The following is a 16,235-nucleotide window of genomic DNA, read 5'->3' on the forward strand; positions in this document are numbered from 1 at the left end:
AAGTCAAAAACGTGATCCGGTAGCAGCTTTCGCTAACGTTTTCGCACTACAGAGAAACATAGAGTGCATAGATATCTACATTAACCAGTTGTTAATAGAATCGACATAGAAAGGTATAGATATTTAAACGAAACCAACACTTCTTACTATGTTTGGGAAATCCTGCCATGCTAGAGGGAGAATACTGAATCCATTACATAGCGACTGAGGTGGAAAATCAGGCATTGGTGATTTTTTACCACATGTCTGACGATGTTAGTTTTCGGCCAATGCGTCACGTAATCGCACAGGCAGAGTGAAAAGGTGACGCTGAAAATTAGTTCTGCTGGAAATAATGAACAAACAGTTTGTGACTAGCATACGGGCGTAAGGTGCCAGGAGCAATCAGCATTCGCCTCGTCGTCGTCCGCCGACAGTCGTCGGTTCGGATGGAAGAAAACATAACCAGGATGGGGCGGCTGTGCTCCAGATTCTTATGCCCTCTGGATGGCCGCTTTCTAGGAGCTTCTGACGCCCAAAAATAAGGCTGTTGACAAAGACGGGGATGATTAGTGGGTGAGGAGTACTTAATGTGATATAAGGAAATGAGCACTTTATTTGCCGTCAAATGTTTCACATCAGTTCCTACTGTAGTAAAGCGGTCGTCACAGTATACCAGCGCCTCTACCAGGAAAAAGAGGGAGGAGCTGTTTGAATCTTTGACTGCTTTTAATATTGCCTCCATCTTGAGGAAGTTATTAGCGCTCTTCATTATGACGGAAATCTAAGCCTGAATCCGGATTCATGCTCCTCAGTACTTCAGTTCTGTTTAATATAGTTGGCTCTCTATGTTGTTGGAAGATAGCATCATGTAGATTTTGAAGATAGGGCGCAACCATTGGCCTTAACAATTCCAAAATGTAACAGCTGCTGTCAAAATGACCGCCTATGCAAACCAAGATGTGATCCTGATGTGTACCCAAAGGTGCCCTGTGTGAGTCGTTACAGGTGCTGGTCCCGTATGACGATCACTACTTTCGTTCTTCTCTGAGCCCGCACATACGGATGTGTCTGTCCTGATGCTGTACACAACAGCAGGTCTCGTCTGAGAAGGTGCCTTGTGAAGAGAAGGTAGGAGACTGATTCATTTGCGTATCCTAGCATGCAGTACACGTCGTACTCACTGCACATTTATTACACGCCAAATTCATAATTTTACGGCATGAGGGTCTAGTGGCAAACAGAGTATTACATTGATATTTCCTGGAATACCATTTGATCGCCATGAGAAGCTTTCTTTTCACATGTACGGGTGATTGCTGGTAAACATGAACGATGTAGAATAGAACTTACCCCCTGCCGACAGGTAGTTTTCATTCCTGCAACGGACTGGGTGTTGACAGACATTTCAAACTGCTGAAACTCCTAAGTGTGCCTAAAATTTAATTGCTGTCGTAAGTAGTGGTGGATTTTGGTCATTCGGGGCAGTGAGAGAAGCGTAAGTGAGCCCCAAAGCACAAATAACAAATAAAAGTTTGTGTATATGTCAGCAATAATTCCGAAATATTTAATATTAGTATTTTACTTCCATTAAAATTGTGTTATGAAGTGTATATCTTACCCTTCTCATTATCTGTCCCAACTGACAACTGAGAGCGGGACCCACCTGTGTATCCATTAGATTCCACCTTGCCCAAATTTAGGCGTTTTCGTGATAACTAACGCCGTGTACGGTACATATCATACCGTAGTAACGTTAGCTCTTCCGTAACGACAGTTTATCAATAACTTAAAATTTTAAAGTATCAGGAGAACAAGAGTATACACGGTTCCAAATTTTTATGATAATAAAGTTCTTCACTTACTGGTAGAATATGTCTTACAACACGATTTTTTAGAAATCTCTTCCAAAGTGCAGCTTATTCCCGGTTAACTATTGCATAGTTGGTGCGGAGAAGTTTCGAATCCCTCCAAGTATAAGTATTGATTCCAGTATCCTACTTATTCAAACTTCTGTTGCTCGATATGGAACGTCTGTCAAACATTACTTTATGAAGAGAATGCTTATACACTGTGTCTGAAGATCGGAGCTTGATATGTATTCCTTGAAGGTTTTGGCAATGAACTGGTAGTCCAGTCGTGATTGGTGAACAGCCTAATGCAGCAGACGTAGCTACGGTGAATTCAGATTTTAGTTTAGTCGTTTTCTTACGCTTTTATGAAGAGACAAAAAGTAACTCTATGTTGATCAGTGTTTATTAATTTCTTAAACGTCTGCGTATTTTACGAGAGCTATTGTTACGTGACCTGACCAGTTTAGTGCTGTAGACTAACGTAAGCAGGAGCAATTACTTTGTTTACAGGTATAAATTTAGTCGTTTTCTTACGTCCTATCTCAAACGAGTTTTAAAAGTTTGTTTATTGCAGGCTAAGTATTACTTTTCATTTCACATCGGGTTTGCGTATTTTGCGAATGTTAGTGTCGCTTTATAAAACAATGTAGTGTAGTTTCTCACTAAAAAAAAAGAAAAAAACGCTTCAGTCGCCGGATCTTTTTAATTATTGATCGATGCAAACTGTCATTAGTGCAATCGTTCTTGACAAGTAAGTGAACAACAGTTCTTAGATTGCGCTTAACGATTGCTTGGACTAAAAGTGTATTTCTTTTGCAGTGAAATATGGATAAAATGGATAAAGACTGCGTCTGTTACGGTGTTAATGCAGGAGGAATTTTCGATCATCTGAAGAGAGCTGGAAACTACACTGGCCACTGTCGACAGACTTCAGGTTGTTGCCATAGTCTGCTGTGGTAATGAAGTTGCTAAGGCGCAAGTTGTTGGCGCTTGTGATACCTCCAGCGTTGCCTGAGGTCTTTGAAGTTGCAGAGCCTTCCAATACATCGCACTTTGCATATTCACACTGACCTGGAGGTTGATTGTTAAGCGTTAGGGTCGTGCATCTCTTGGAGGAAGGCGAATGAGGGAAGTGCTGCAGGACTGCAGATTTACATGCCAAATACTTATTGCTGGTCCTGCCCCTTGTCTGAAAATGTGCGGGGTGCAGGTTTGTTGGGAACTGTGAGCTCCATTGTTGGGGTGGAGGGGTGATTTAGTTCCACCGTGAGACGGCTGGTAAGTCGGGGAGGATTTCCAGTGACCACTCGACATGGTTCCCGGGGGTCTCTTTCTGGCTGTGGATCAGGCTCTGCCCATGGCTATGAAGCGCACTGAGGGCAGTCGGCTACATAGCGTGGCTCATGTCAGCACGAATGACGCCTGTCTCCAGGGTTCAGAGGTCGTCCACAGTGCCTACAGGCAGTGACAGCTCGCTTCACACGTGGTTTGGAAACTGAATTAGTGTTTATAGCAGCTTCTTCAGAATCAATCACGGTCCTCTGATCTGGAATCCAGTGCATGTTTTGAATAAAAGAATCGAAAGATTTGAGACAATTTTCGGAACGGAGTTTTCGTTCACGGCTGCTTGGAAGGAGAATTGGTCGATTCCCCCTAATAATTCGTACACGCAGAGAGCGGCTAATATGGTATCGGAGTTCCCATGTGCCTTATTTTAGGTAGGGGATATTCTCCATAAGGCTGATAAAAAGAATTGCGTGATGTTTCGGACAGGGAAGATAGTCAGTCTCATTCATTACAGAGGGTATAAATCGTCATCTCAAACCAAAGTCACACAACGATGCAGTATTAGTTAACTATTAGAGTGTCCGTGGAGAGCTTGCCATAACCAGTCCCATTTAAAAAAGGCAGTGATGCCGACGTAGTACTTGGAACAGAAAGCTGGCTGAAGTATAAACTGAACAGCAAAGAAATTTTTAATTACGATTGGACTGCTCATGGCAATAGTAGGCTGAACCACAATGATGCAGTTTATAGCTGTAACTAAGGCCATAATATCTGGTGAAGATTTAACAGATTCCTAATACAACATAATGTGAGTGAAATTAGGCTTTGAAGTTAGATCAAACATGGTAGTCAAGTACTTTGATATGATTCCTGTCTTTGTAGATGCAGTGGTGGAACATTTGGGAGAAAAACTTAGATAATGTAGCCCGTACATTTCACGATCAGGTTATAGTGTTTAAGGAGAGATTTCAACTTACACAAGTATGGAATGGGAGACACAAGTGAGTAGGACGGGTGATAGGGACATACATTTGTGTGATATTGTTCTAAAAGCCTCATTAGAGACTTAGCTATAGCAATTACGGAGAGAATGTCTTGTACGAGAATTTAAAAACAATTCAAAGATTTTCGATGCACTTAACGAAGACCAGAGAAGTCAGTGATAACGGCGTTATGGCATCGTTAACTACAAATATAATATTAAGAGAAGTAGGAAGGTGCTTCTTCTTTGTAAGTGTGAGAAAAAAGAATTTCAACTTTTCTTTTTAGCCTTTAACCGGTGGACAAAATTCAAGAGCGTTGTACAACACTACTTACACAGAGATGTGTCGATCAAAGTTATAGGAAGAATCCTACTTGGTTAAATACCGTAGCATGTACTACGGAAGCAATGAACCACTTCATAGATTTCGGTTTAACCAAAGGCTTATAGAGAAATAAAAAGTGGGCGAAGCTAAAAATGAACCTTTGGATAACTATGCGTGAAGCGTTCAACGAAATCGAAAGTAAAATTGTATCTGCCAATCTGACAGAAAAATAAGTTACGTTCTTACGTTAAATTAGTAAACCGATCAAAACCACCTACAAACTACCTCAGTGACCGTATAGCACGGAAACGAACAACGACAGAATGTGAAAATAGTAAACTACTTTTTTCGAAATCGTTCCACTCTAAAAGGTTTTAATACATTTCCTCCTCACTATTTAAGTCTATCCTGTGATCCTTTATAAAGAAAAATAACTCGTAATACAAAATAAGTTATGTAACAAAGTAATGCATAATATAGTAACGAACGTAATCCAAACAATATTAAATTGATTTTAAAAATTAATCAGATTCTTTTTCCGCTTTTTTTTTACAAGGCCTTCACCTTTCTTAAAACTTTACTGAAACTTGATCTCAACTATTGTAGCTAAGTATTTATTAAACTTTGGTTCACAGTTGGTACATCGGGTAGAATGTCCCAAACATCTCTTCGCACATCCTGCTTTTTATATTCTTTATCGAGTAATGTACCTGGCTAATTATCCACAATTAAGGTCTTTTTTGGGATACAACACCAAAAATTTTCGATTTGGTCGATGGTTTACTCCTTCATCATACCGGAAGCAACTCGATCTTGCTGTGATGTGGAGACCACAGGAAAACTCACGGACTTTCTTCACATGGCCATGGGTCATTGTTGCAAAAATTCCCATGTGTGCGAAGACAGAACGAGATCTGGTTGGCTGTTCCGAGAACAGCAGCTATCGTCCTCAAGGACGTATCTCCACTAAAGCACCGGCGGAGAGTGCAGGTGTTCCTGAATTCTTCGGAAATATCCGTGGCCCGTCCCTAACATCTGTTCGTGTTTGATCAGTTTATGAAACATTATGCAGACAGTTTACTGCAAAATAATGAAGTGGTCATAGTGTACGCAACTCGCGAATATTTTGGCTTTATTGATGGCGCTTTTGCGTCATCGTACATTATTACTATTATGTCAGAAATGCATATCGAATAGCAAATGTGCATCCAACGTCCAAGAATTAGAAAATGTGTTTAAGAGAATAAAGTAAGCTTCACTGAAACGGGAGGGAGGAGTCTACAGTCGTCTGAAGAAATCTGGAGATAGCATGGTGCGATAAAATTTTACTTAAGTTGTAGATAATCAAAATAAATCGTTAGGTTCCTGCTGAATGTAGTGGCTGTTGTATATTATTAGCTTTCCGCGATGGCAGCACCAGCTCCCTGTTGCGACACTTGAATACCTGCAAAGCTTTTCATAATAGATCAACAGTAGTAGCAACATTCCGGCGACAGCAAAATCCGCTGTCCCCGAGAAGTGTGTAAGTGTGTGCAAGGGATCTGCTGCTGTTCACCTCAGCTCCAGGAAAACGCTTTCAAGATATGGCACAGACACAGCTAGTAATACTCGCAGAAGCAGAGTACTCCATTGAAAGTGCAAGAGAGGTGCTGCCTCAGCCATCAACAATCTCGCAATGACAATAAAATAAAAAAAAAAATCTGGGGAATACAGTGATATGCTGCACTTCAAGGTGAAGACGATGTTACATAGGTTAGCTGAGTAAATATTTTATCAGTACCGACGTCCTCAAGGGCTGGTCTTATAGTAATAAAAAGATGTAAATTAATCTGAACAAGGCATCAATTTTTATTAGCAGCTACGCGACATAACATATTTGTGCTCCATGCAGGCGTGGTGTATTATTTGTGAAATGTCATGTAGAGGACGACTCACAGTATCGACGCTTTCGGTACGTGCAAAGAGTGCCTTCGAGTTGTGAGAGAAGGAGGAGAAGGAAACTGTCGAAGTTTCCATGTATTTGTTGATGGGAAAATTCAGATGAGTCATTCTTGGAGTGGTGGAATTCACGAGCAGCAATTTCTCCCACGCTGTCGCAACTGGCATGAGAATTTACATGTATACATATCGACGGAAAATGTGAATGACCTGCACTGTAGTGCCATTGTACGTTTCAGACACTTGTACATAACATCGAATTTTCGATATCATAAATCTCTAACGACTTATTTGCTTGTTTCTGGAGTAAATTCATCGAGAAAGACGTTGTAGCGTTACGAAATGAAGAATATTTCTTTATTTACTTGAAGCAAGGAACTTTTCAATTAACTTCCTATGCAATTTTGTTGTCTGCAGTTTGTGTTCCTTCGTTGTTTTACTTTTAATTCTAACAAATATACTTGCACCCAACAGATAATTTAATGTCAGAATCGTACAAGTAGGATGTCATATGTATATTTTTGTACGTATCTACGACCACTGGTTCCTAAACTTTTTCGAACAATGACCCCCTATCACAAAACTCTGATATGTACGAATCCCCACCTCATCAAAAGAAAGTACTTAGTGTAACATGCAATTAATTGAGCTCCAAGCAAATGGTTTAATAGCCGTAATGCTTTTACATGGTTTACATTGTAACTGAAACACATCAAAATGCCTGATGAAGGCTTTCACACAACCTTACGGTCTTGTATGCAACATTAAAATAGAATGAGATTTTCACTCTGCAGCGGAGTGTGTGCTGATATGAAACTTCCTAGCAGATTTAAACTGTGTGCCGGACCGAGACTCGAACTGGTAGAGCACTTGCCCGTGAAAGACAAAGGCCTGAGTTCGAGTCTCGGACTGGCACACAGTTTTAATCTGCCAGGAAGTTTCAATATTAAAGTATTTTGCACTTCCTGCTAACATACAAGTTTTCATTATAGAATTAACTGGCTAACTCCTTGACATCTTGGGTTGTCGGGTGTTCTGCCGGATATCAGCGTCGTACTTGCACGATATTTCGGTCACGTAGCTCGTAACCTTCATCAGGTGCGACCTGAGACTGCTCCTCGAGTCACAAAGGATGGGGCCCCTCCACGCCCGCACCAACGTGGTGACCAACACAAAAGTTCTACTGTCACCTCCGTATACATGTTAGTTTTGAATCAGGCGTCACAGGATGCAGGCTGTGATGTTATCCATGCATCTGGGTAAGACTACTCATTAACATGGTCCATCAGGAGATAGAAGTGGTCGAAAACGATCGAAGGGTAGCGGTTGTAAGAGCAGAGGAAAAAAAGTGCCAAGGCCAGCGCCAAGGGAAAAAACCTCTGCGACAGTAGGACGGGTAGTAAGGGCAGTAGCGGTTTGCTAGCTGCGACAGAGCATGCAAGGTGAGGGGGGTTAACGTGAGGTATCGTGCAACGTTACCTATGTACTGCGTGGTCGTTAGCTGGGTCAGTCCGGTGCTGCGGCTGCGCTCCCTCGTAGTCTCCTGGGCCGGCCGCAGTGGCTTACTCCCCGTAACATAAAAGTTCGGCGCGGCAGCGCGGCGACGCTTGCGCGAGTGGACCTGGTCCAGTATTTATGCCTATGGCCTTCCCCCTCCACCAACGGCTGCAGGCGCTTCCTCTGTGGTCCGCGCCCATTCCCTGCGACCTACTGGAGCGTTGCTGCTCCGTTTGTCCGCTGCGGTTCTAGGTGTTCCCTCTGCGGTCCGCGCCCACCAACCCCGCTCCTGGGGTTTCATCTACGGTGGGGGGTACCAAGCGTTCCCCCTGCGGTCCGCGCCCGCTCACCACAACCTGTTGGAGCGTTGCCGCTCCGTGCGTGCGTGCCGCTCCGTTTTTCGTCCACTGCGGCTCTGTATGTTCCCTCTGCGGTCCGCGCCCACCAGTCCCACTTCTGGGTGTTCCATCTTCGGTCTGGTGCTCCTGGCAGTCCGTCAGGGGCTCGTTTTGCATCTCCATGTTTCTGGTTCTTCTGTTTGTGCAGTGTTGCAGCTGGCCCCGTTGCTCCTTTAACAATTCCAGAGCCGGATCCCAGGCTCTGCTTAGCTGGTACCCTGTGTCATGGTTCATAAGATCGTCAGCCATTTTAATTTCTATCGATTCTCTTATAACACTGTCCCAAAATCTGGGTGTTTGTGCTAGAATCCTGGTATCCTCATACTTCATGGCATTATCTAGTTCTAGACAGTGTTCAGCAATGGCTGACTTAATCACCTGTCTTAATCTAATGTGCCTCTGATGTTCTTTGCACCTGATCTCCACAGTTCTTGTCGTCTGGCCAATGTAGGACTTGCCACATTGACAAGGTATATTGTAAATCCCTGGTTTTCGTAACCCCAGGTCGTCTTTGACACTCCCCAGCAGTCCCCCAATCTTGTTGGATGGACAGAAAACACACTTGATATTGTGTTTACGGAGGATCCTATTGATTCTGGCAGAAATAGAGCCAGCATAGGGCAGATATGCCACCTTCTTTGTTTCATCTTGGTCTGAAGACCTATGCTGGCTCTATTTCTGCCAGAATCAGCAGGCTCCTCCGTAAACACAATATCAAGTGTGTTTTCTGTCCATCCAACAAGATTGGGGGACTGCTGGGGAGTGTCAAAGACGACCTGGGGTTACGAAAACCAGGGATTTACAATATACCTTGTCAATGTGGCAGGTCCTACATTGGCCAGACGACAAGAACTGTGGAGATCAGGTGCAAAGAACATCAGAGGCACACTAGATTAAGACAGGTGACTAAGTCAGCCATTGCTGAACACTGTCTAGAACTAGATCATGCCATGAAGTATGAGGATACCAGGATTCTAGCACAAACACCCAGATTTTGGGACAGTTTTATAAGAGAATCGATAGAACGATGGGGAACGCTTGGTACCCCAGACCGTAGATGAAACCCCCAGGAGCGGGGTTGGTGGGCGCGGACCGCAGAGGGAACACCTAGAACCGCAGCGGACGAAAAACGGAGCAGCAACGCAGTGTAAACACATCCCGCAACGCTCCAGCAGGTCGCAGGGAATGGGCGCGGACCACAGAGGAAGCGCCTGCAGCCGTTGGTGGAGGGGGAAGGCCATAGGCAAAAATACTGGACCAGGTCCACTCGAGGAGCAGTCTCAGGTCGCACCTGATGAAGGTTACGAGCTACGTGACCGAAATATCGTGCAAGTACGACGCTGATATCCGGCAGAACACCCGACAACCCAAGATGTCATTAGATCGCCGGGAAAGCCTGAAGAGTTGGCTAACTCCTTGCTTGGAATTCGTTGAGAAGTATCCGCCTGCTTTGCAAGGCACGTAACCTTGAAATCGGGGAGCCACAAAAGTTAGAGAAGGTCTCAAATTACTTTCGGTGAGAAGTTTGTTTCTGTACATATTATTTAATTATGTGTAAGAAGGAAAAGCCTTATCGTACAAATATGTGAACAAGACAGGTAATAAATTTGTTACTGCTCTTTTTGGTAGCAGTGGCAACTACGCTTAAACCTTAAAGATTGGTAAACTTTCTGTAACTTAAAGCCACTGGATGTCTCGAAGAAGTGTTCGTTTTAATTTTCATTTCATGTGGGCTCCAAAATTATTGTCTGCTCCAAGAGATTTCGAATTCAACTTTTCTTAGTAGACACAGCAGGGAAACAATACTTGGAAGTTTTTCAAAGTCCCTTCAAATGATTAATTACGTTCTTTACGTATTCGCCAGAATTTCTACCATGAAATCGTCAAGGGTATCGAAGCATACAGTGTGACTGGAATTTAAACAAATTTACTAAACCACAGGGTTTTAATGAACGATTCGATACCGTCTTCCACAGTACAAATGTTTGATTTTGATTCCTGAAGTAATAATTGTAAACCGATGATTTAACCTTGAGGAAGGATAGCTGGTAAGAAAAAGATGAACTTCCTACAAGAAGAGAACAGCTCTCCGCCAAACAACAACCGACCGTTTGTGTGTATCGATAGCAAATTTTTGAATACTTGCTGTTTCATCATAGAGTATTACAAAAATTCTGGAATTAGTAGGACGACCTTTAATAAAATTAACTGTTTTCAATACATCGTAAGGTACAGCGGTTTTCCAGATGCACGTAAAAAGACGTTGATTTAACAATGACAAGCAACAGAGGAGATTTAAGGAATCATCTTGTATTGTATTGTATTGTATTGTATGTTAACCGGGTACCTATAAACGACGGAGAGGCTCCGTCCCCGCCGCAACCGCAGTGGTCCACAACCCCACGACGACTACCGCAGTCCACTTCACCCCTTCACCCCCCCCCCCCCCCCCCCACACTAAACCCAGGGTTATTGTGCGGTTCGGCACCCGGTGGAACCCCCAGGGAACGCCTCACACCAGACGACTGTAACCCCTATGTTTGCGTGGTAGAGTAATGGTGGTGTACGCGTACGTGGAGAACTTGTTTGCGTAGCAATAGCCGACATAGTGTAACTGAGGCGGAATAAGGGGAACCAGCCCGCATTCGCCGAGGCAGATGGAAAACCGCCTAAAAACCATCCACAGACAGGCCGGTTCACCGGACCTCGACACAAATCCACCGGGCGGATTCTTGCCCGGGACCAGGCGCTCCTTCCCGCCCGGAAAGGCGTGCGTTAGACCGCACGGCCAACCAGGCGGGCAGGAATCATCTTACTACTCATGTGACAGCCATCAGTTAATTTAATGTAATACTGGAGGTGAAATAATGTGTCGGTAAATACTGTGTACAGCAAAAAATTTTGTTCAAGGGCCACGGAGATTTCGACTCGTGCGCTCTACAGGGTCGTGCACGGCGGGCGCCCGGAATTGCGAGTAGCCGAGTCACGTGGGCGCCAGGGCAGACTCGGGCTCTGGCGGGCCACAGCACAGCACGGCGTGCCTCGGTGTTGCTCCACCAGCTGCCAGGGCAACGAGAGTGGAGGCTCGCTCGGTAGTTTTGGCTACGGCCCCGGGCGGATCGTGCAGGTCCGGTGCACGCTTCCGATCGCCGATACACTCTGCATCTGTCTCCTTATCGATGGAGTGGCGGGACATGAGAAAGAATGTATTTATTTTATACATTAGAAACAGAGCATTGTCTTCCCGTTATCAGTCACATGAGAGCAAACAAAATTCCTTTACTACCAGCGTTTTAAGAGACAATCTATCAATAGATCATCTCCACGTCTGTTAAATATAAAGGCTTTGGAATGCATTCATATCTATGCGTCTGAAGCAAGGCCGAACCACCTAGCCCGTACCTTGTAAGGCACGCAAGTTCAGAATTGTAACATGTTCTCCTAATTTAGTGATTCTTAAACCTATTGTTCTCCTAATACCGTTCACTCTTACAAATATTTTGCAACTACTATACATGCTGAGTCATGAGAAACGATACACACTTTGAGAGGAGACAGTATTCTGAACAAAAGACGTTGTATGAACATATGTCCTGTTCTTGAAAGTTTCCTAGGAAATAAGTGAAAACAATGAGAAACAGGACACATGCAGGTGTTAGTAAATGACACTGTGATCTAATGTTTTGTTTAATTGTGTACATTTTATCACAAAACCTGTTGAGGAAACCCAGCGGCAACTGCAATGTTTCGTACAGCTCTTGTATATATTAGTTGCGTTGTTGCTCTGGGCTCATTCGTACGGTCCTTTACTTGAGCACACCTATGTAAAACAGGAGCGATAAGTTCTTAGTTTAAGTTCACTCTGCGCTAGTCAACTCCACAAACAGCAAACTAATGTATTAAGACAGGGTAATCCCGGCAGCCAAGATATAGTTCAAAGGCGACTGATCGAACGCCCAACATACGTTTCAGTGAGAGATTATGTCAAAGGCCGTACAGGACGCGCGAGTGAAGTGAGCATTAAAAAGGTCATTAAAGCCTAATGTCGCTTTCATTGTATTCGCAAGAGAGTTGTGTGTAAAGTCCTTATAAAAAGAGCTCGAGAAGTACTTTACTCATTTACTTCAAACTTTTACATGATACTCTAATCATCATTAACGTGCTCGTAATATATATATCTATATGACAATGTACAGGTGTTTTGTTAAAACCAACTGCGAGAAATGAAATGATGTGGTGTGATGTGAGATCTGTGGCTTCGTTTTCTTTCTCAGAGGCAGTTTTAACTACTGTAGAAGGCTATGTAAACTATTAGACTAATTGTTTTTCCAGTATATTGTATTCTTTCTCCTTATGTATAATTTGAAACATCAAGTGTATGCACAACAATGTGCTGTTTTGATTTGTTTCTCGCCGCCGGTTTTAAGCAAATAGAGGATAGAAGAGGACATGGACAGGGGAAGGGGAAGAGCAAACGATCATAGGAAGGGGAAAGGAGGAGATGGACAGACACAAGGGGGACGAGGAGATGGAAAGTGAGAAGAAGAAGGAGAAGATAGAAAGAGACACGACTGAGAAGGTGATACACAGTGACATGGAGGGATGGGGGGAGGAATTGGAAGTGGACAAAGAAAGAGGAGCAGGGGTTTAAGCGGTATATCCAGTTCCCATACTTATTTATAAACACTGAAGCAGTGCCGTGTTCGCTGGTAAATGTATATTCGCAATCATACCCCCACACAGAACACTCAACGTTTAATCTCACCACATTTTTACCTAGCACAGGTTTTCCAGCTGTTTAGTGAAAGTACTATGTCCCCTTTCAATGAATGTCATCGTCCTTTTTAATGTATTTAAATGCCTATTTTATATTTTTATCTTCACGTGTCAGACTTTCTACTTGCATTTTAAAAATTAAAACGAAGAAAACAGCATGTTACTTTTGTAAACAGCATCATATAATCATTTCTTCAGGACCTTTTTTTATTTGGCATCCATATGTCTTGTTTGTACTGTCTTAATTCACGTTATGTGATAGCTCTTGGTTGAAGAGTGTATTATTGGATAGCTGGTAGCCCATATGGTGCGTGGGGATCAAATCACACGAAAGAAATAAAAGAGTTTCTGGTACCTACAGTACTTGAGAGAAGTCTGTAATGCCGAAAGTAGCCAATCATGTGAAATTAAATAAAGTATAATCGTGTAAAAACGAAAAACCGATATTTTCCATCGAAATATCGAATTAAAGAAATTTAGTGTAACAAGTTAATTGCAGTTTTCTATCAATATAGTTGTCGTTATACTCTTGGATACGACTTAGCAAATTTATTATCTTATACCTCCAAGTTAGGTTAACTTGTTCAATAAAATTCTTCCATGGGAATATTATGCCGCCGGCCGCGGTGGTCTAGCGGTTCTAGGCGCGCAGTCCGGAACCGCGCGACTGCTACGACCGCAGGTTCGAATCCTGCCTCGGGCATGGATGTGTGTGATGTCCTTAGGTTAGTTAGGTTTAAGTAGTTCTAAGTTCTAGGGGACTGATGACCACAGATGTTAAGTCCCATAGTGCTCAGAACCATTTTTGAATATTATGCCATAGATAAATTACATGGTTGTCTATCGTTGTTGTCAAGTAAATCATATACACAATCACATCAGTGAGAGTTGGTGTTACTAAATTTCAATTGCCTCTGTTCTGTACAGTAAATACTCCAAGCTATTTAGGTTAGTACTTTTCTAAAGCATTCACTAAGCTTTACCATAATTAATGGAAACTACATTCTGCATGTCTACGTCTTTGTTATTTGTTTTTAACATATAGTTGCTATGGAATTTTTTTTCAAACGTGCAGATCAACAAATTTGTGATTTCAGATGAAAGTCTTCCTCACCAAGTTTCTATCTGTTTACAATGTTCTTTGATCGTCGATGCGCTGGCCAACATTGTCACTCGGCATCTTTAATGTCAGTAAGTGAAAAATTCCACTTTGGCTATGCTGAAAACTGAAAATTTGTCTGTCAGAATCACAGTTCGGGATGTTGGTGGGAAGTTTTCTATGAATAAAAGGATGACCTAGGAATTGAAATACACATACACAGGAATCTCATAATTTGTATCTGCAGATTTATTTCACAGGAGAACTCTACATTACGAAACCACACCCTAACAATAGTTTTACAATCACTGGTGCTCTGACCGTCCCATAATCCCAACGAAAATGACCATACAAAGAACACTCTACTTACTATCTCTCTAATTGTTCTCTTGAATAAGCAACTACGTCGTTCAGTTCCAACTACTGTACTACTTCAAAATCCACTACAGAACAGAAAAGCATAAATGTGACTAGTGTTTCATTTTTAGCTCATGCTTCATTGAACATTTTGACTTCAGCTATCTGTATTTCCGTTTCAGATACGTGTCGGATTATACGTATAACTCTTAATTTCCTTCGGGAGATGTTACTGATTTGATCAGTATGTCATGAAGAAGTGAGTTTCCGTTGTTATATAGAGAAGAAAGAGGAGAAGGCCTTAAATACGCTGGATGACGAATTTACAAAGTGATGTAAAGAAACTAATGTTTAGTGAAAACGATACCTGCCAGTGGGATGGGTGGTGCTTTATGATTTGGAAACCCGACATAGAATAAGAAGAAAAGGCGAGAATGAAGAAAAAAGATTCTCTGTCTAGTCGCATTTTGAGTCTCATTCCAGAATTAACTTATATTGTAAGAATTAAATTACTTACGATAATACTTAGTGAATTGTGTTTACGACTAGCACATTCATCTCTTTGTTATGAGGATTCATTGTAACTCTCGGAGCAGAAAGAACAGTTGAATCGTCATGTGTAATAACAATGTAAGTTAGTGAAAAGAGTATTACACTGCCTTCTTAATTTATGGCCCGAAGTAGTACAGATTCTGGGTATCTCTTGCAAGCAGGTCCTGAAATTTCAGTGGACGTGGTTGTGGTTCGCGATTAAGCCCGGAGCGGTTCTGTTGTATATAGCGCAGTAAGTATTTCATCCCTCTTACTAAGTGGAAGAATAGAAAGACGCACAGGGCACATACGATAATGCCGCAAGTTACTTTACGGATAAATAGATATCTAGAAGAGTGTTCACGTTTATCAATTTCATGTCGATTAGTTGTTGTTGTGGCTGGCCAAGACACGTTTTCGACGCTTCTTCTGGCGGTGACGTTGGCGTAGCCCGGCAGCTGTAGTGTCGGGGTGTCATACTTCTCCACCAAGCGTAAGGCGCCGGAGGGCTGCACCACTGCCTCTGGCGCCGTTGTCGATGTGTCATCCGGGTTCCGTGCGGGTACATCCCTATAGCAAAATTTAAAACACAATAATGTCTCTATCAACAAAACTGTCAAGTCCAGGAACTGTAGGCACTCCTGTACCTCCACGTACAATGGCTACAGTGAGCCAACCATTACCATGATCAAAAGTATCATTAATGTCAATACTAAAATTAAGTCTACAACCACAGAAAACCCAGGGTCCGTCGACAAGTGCAGTAGCAGCAACACTCTTAACTGGTATGCGGTTCTTCTTGTCTCCATATGTAGTGGCGAACTCGATGTTCTCGATGGTTTTATAAACTGTCTGTTTAGGCTCATTTAGAGATATTTTTCTCTTATTACGAGTATACAAAGACAATGCAGAAGGCGACATATAAGCAGATTTACCAAAGTCTTTATTTGCAAGTTCTGCCATATGGTACGTGCGAAAGGCAATAATGTCTCTATCAACAAAACTTTCAAGTCCAGGTACATTAGGAAGTCCAGTACCTCCACGTACAATGGCTACAATGAGCCAACCATTACCATGACCAAAAGTATCATTAATGTCTACACTAAAATTAAGTCTACAACCACAGAAATCACGTGATTTCGTCGCCGTTCTAAACAGACAGTTTATAAAATCATCGAGAACATCGAGTTCGCCACTACATCTGGAGACAAGA

Source organism: Schistocerca piceifrons, chromosome X (assembly GCF_021461385.2).
Source record: "Schistocerca piceifrons isolate TAMUIC-IGC-003096 chromosome X, iqSchPice1.1, whole genome shotgun sequence".
NCBI lineage: Eukaryota > Metazoa > Arthropoda > Insecta > Orthoptera > Acrididae > Schistocerca > Schistocerca piceifrons.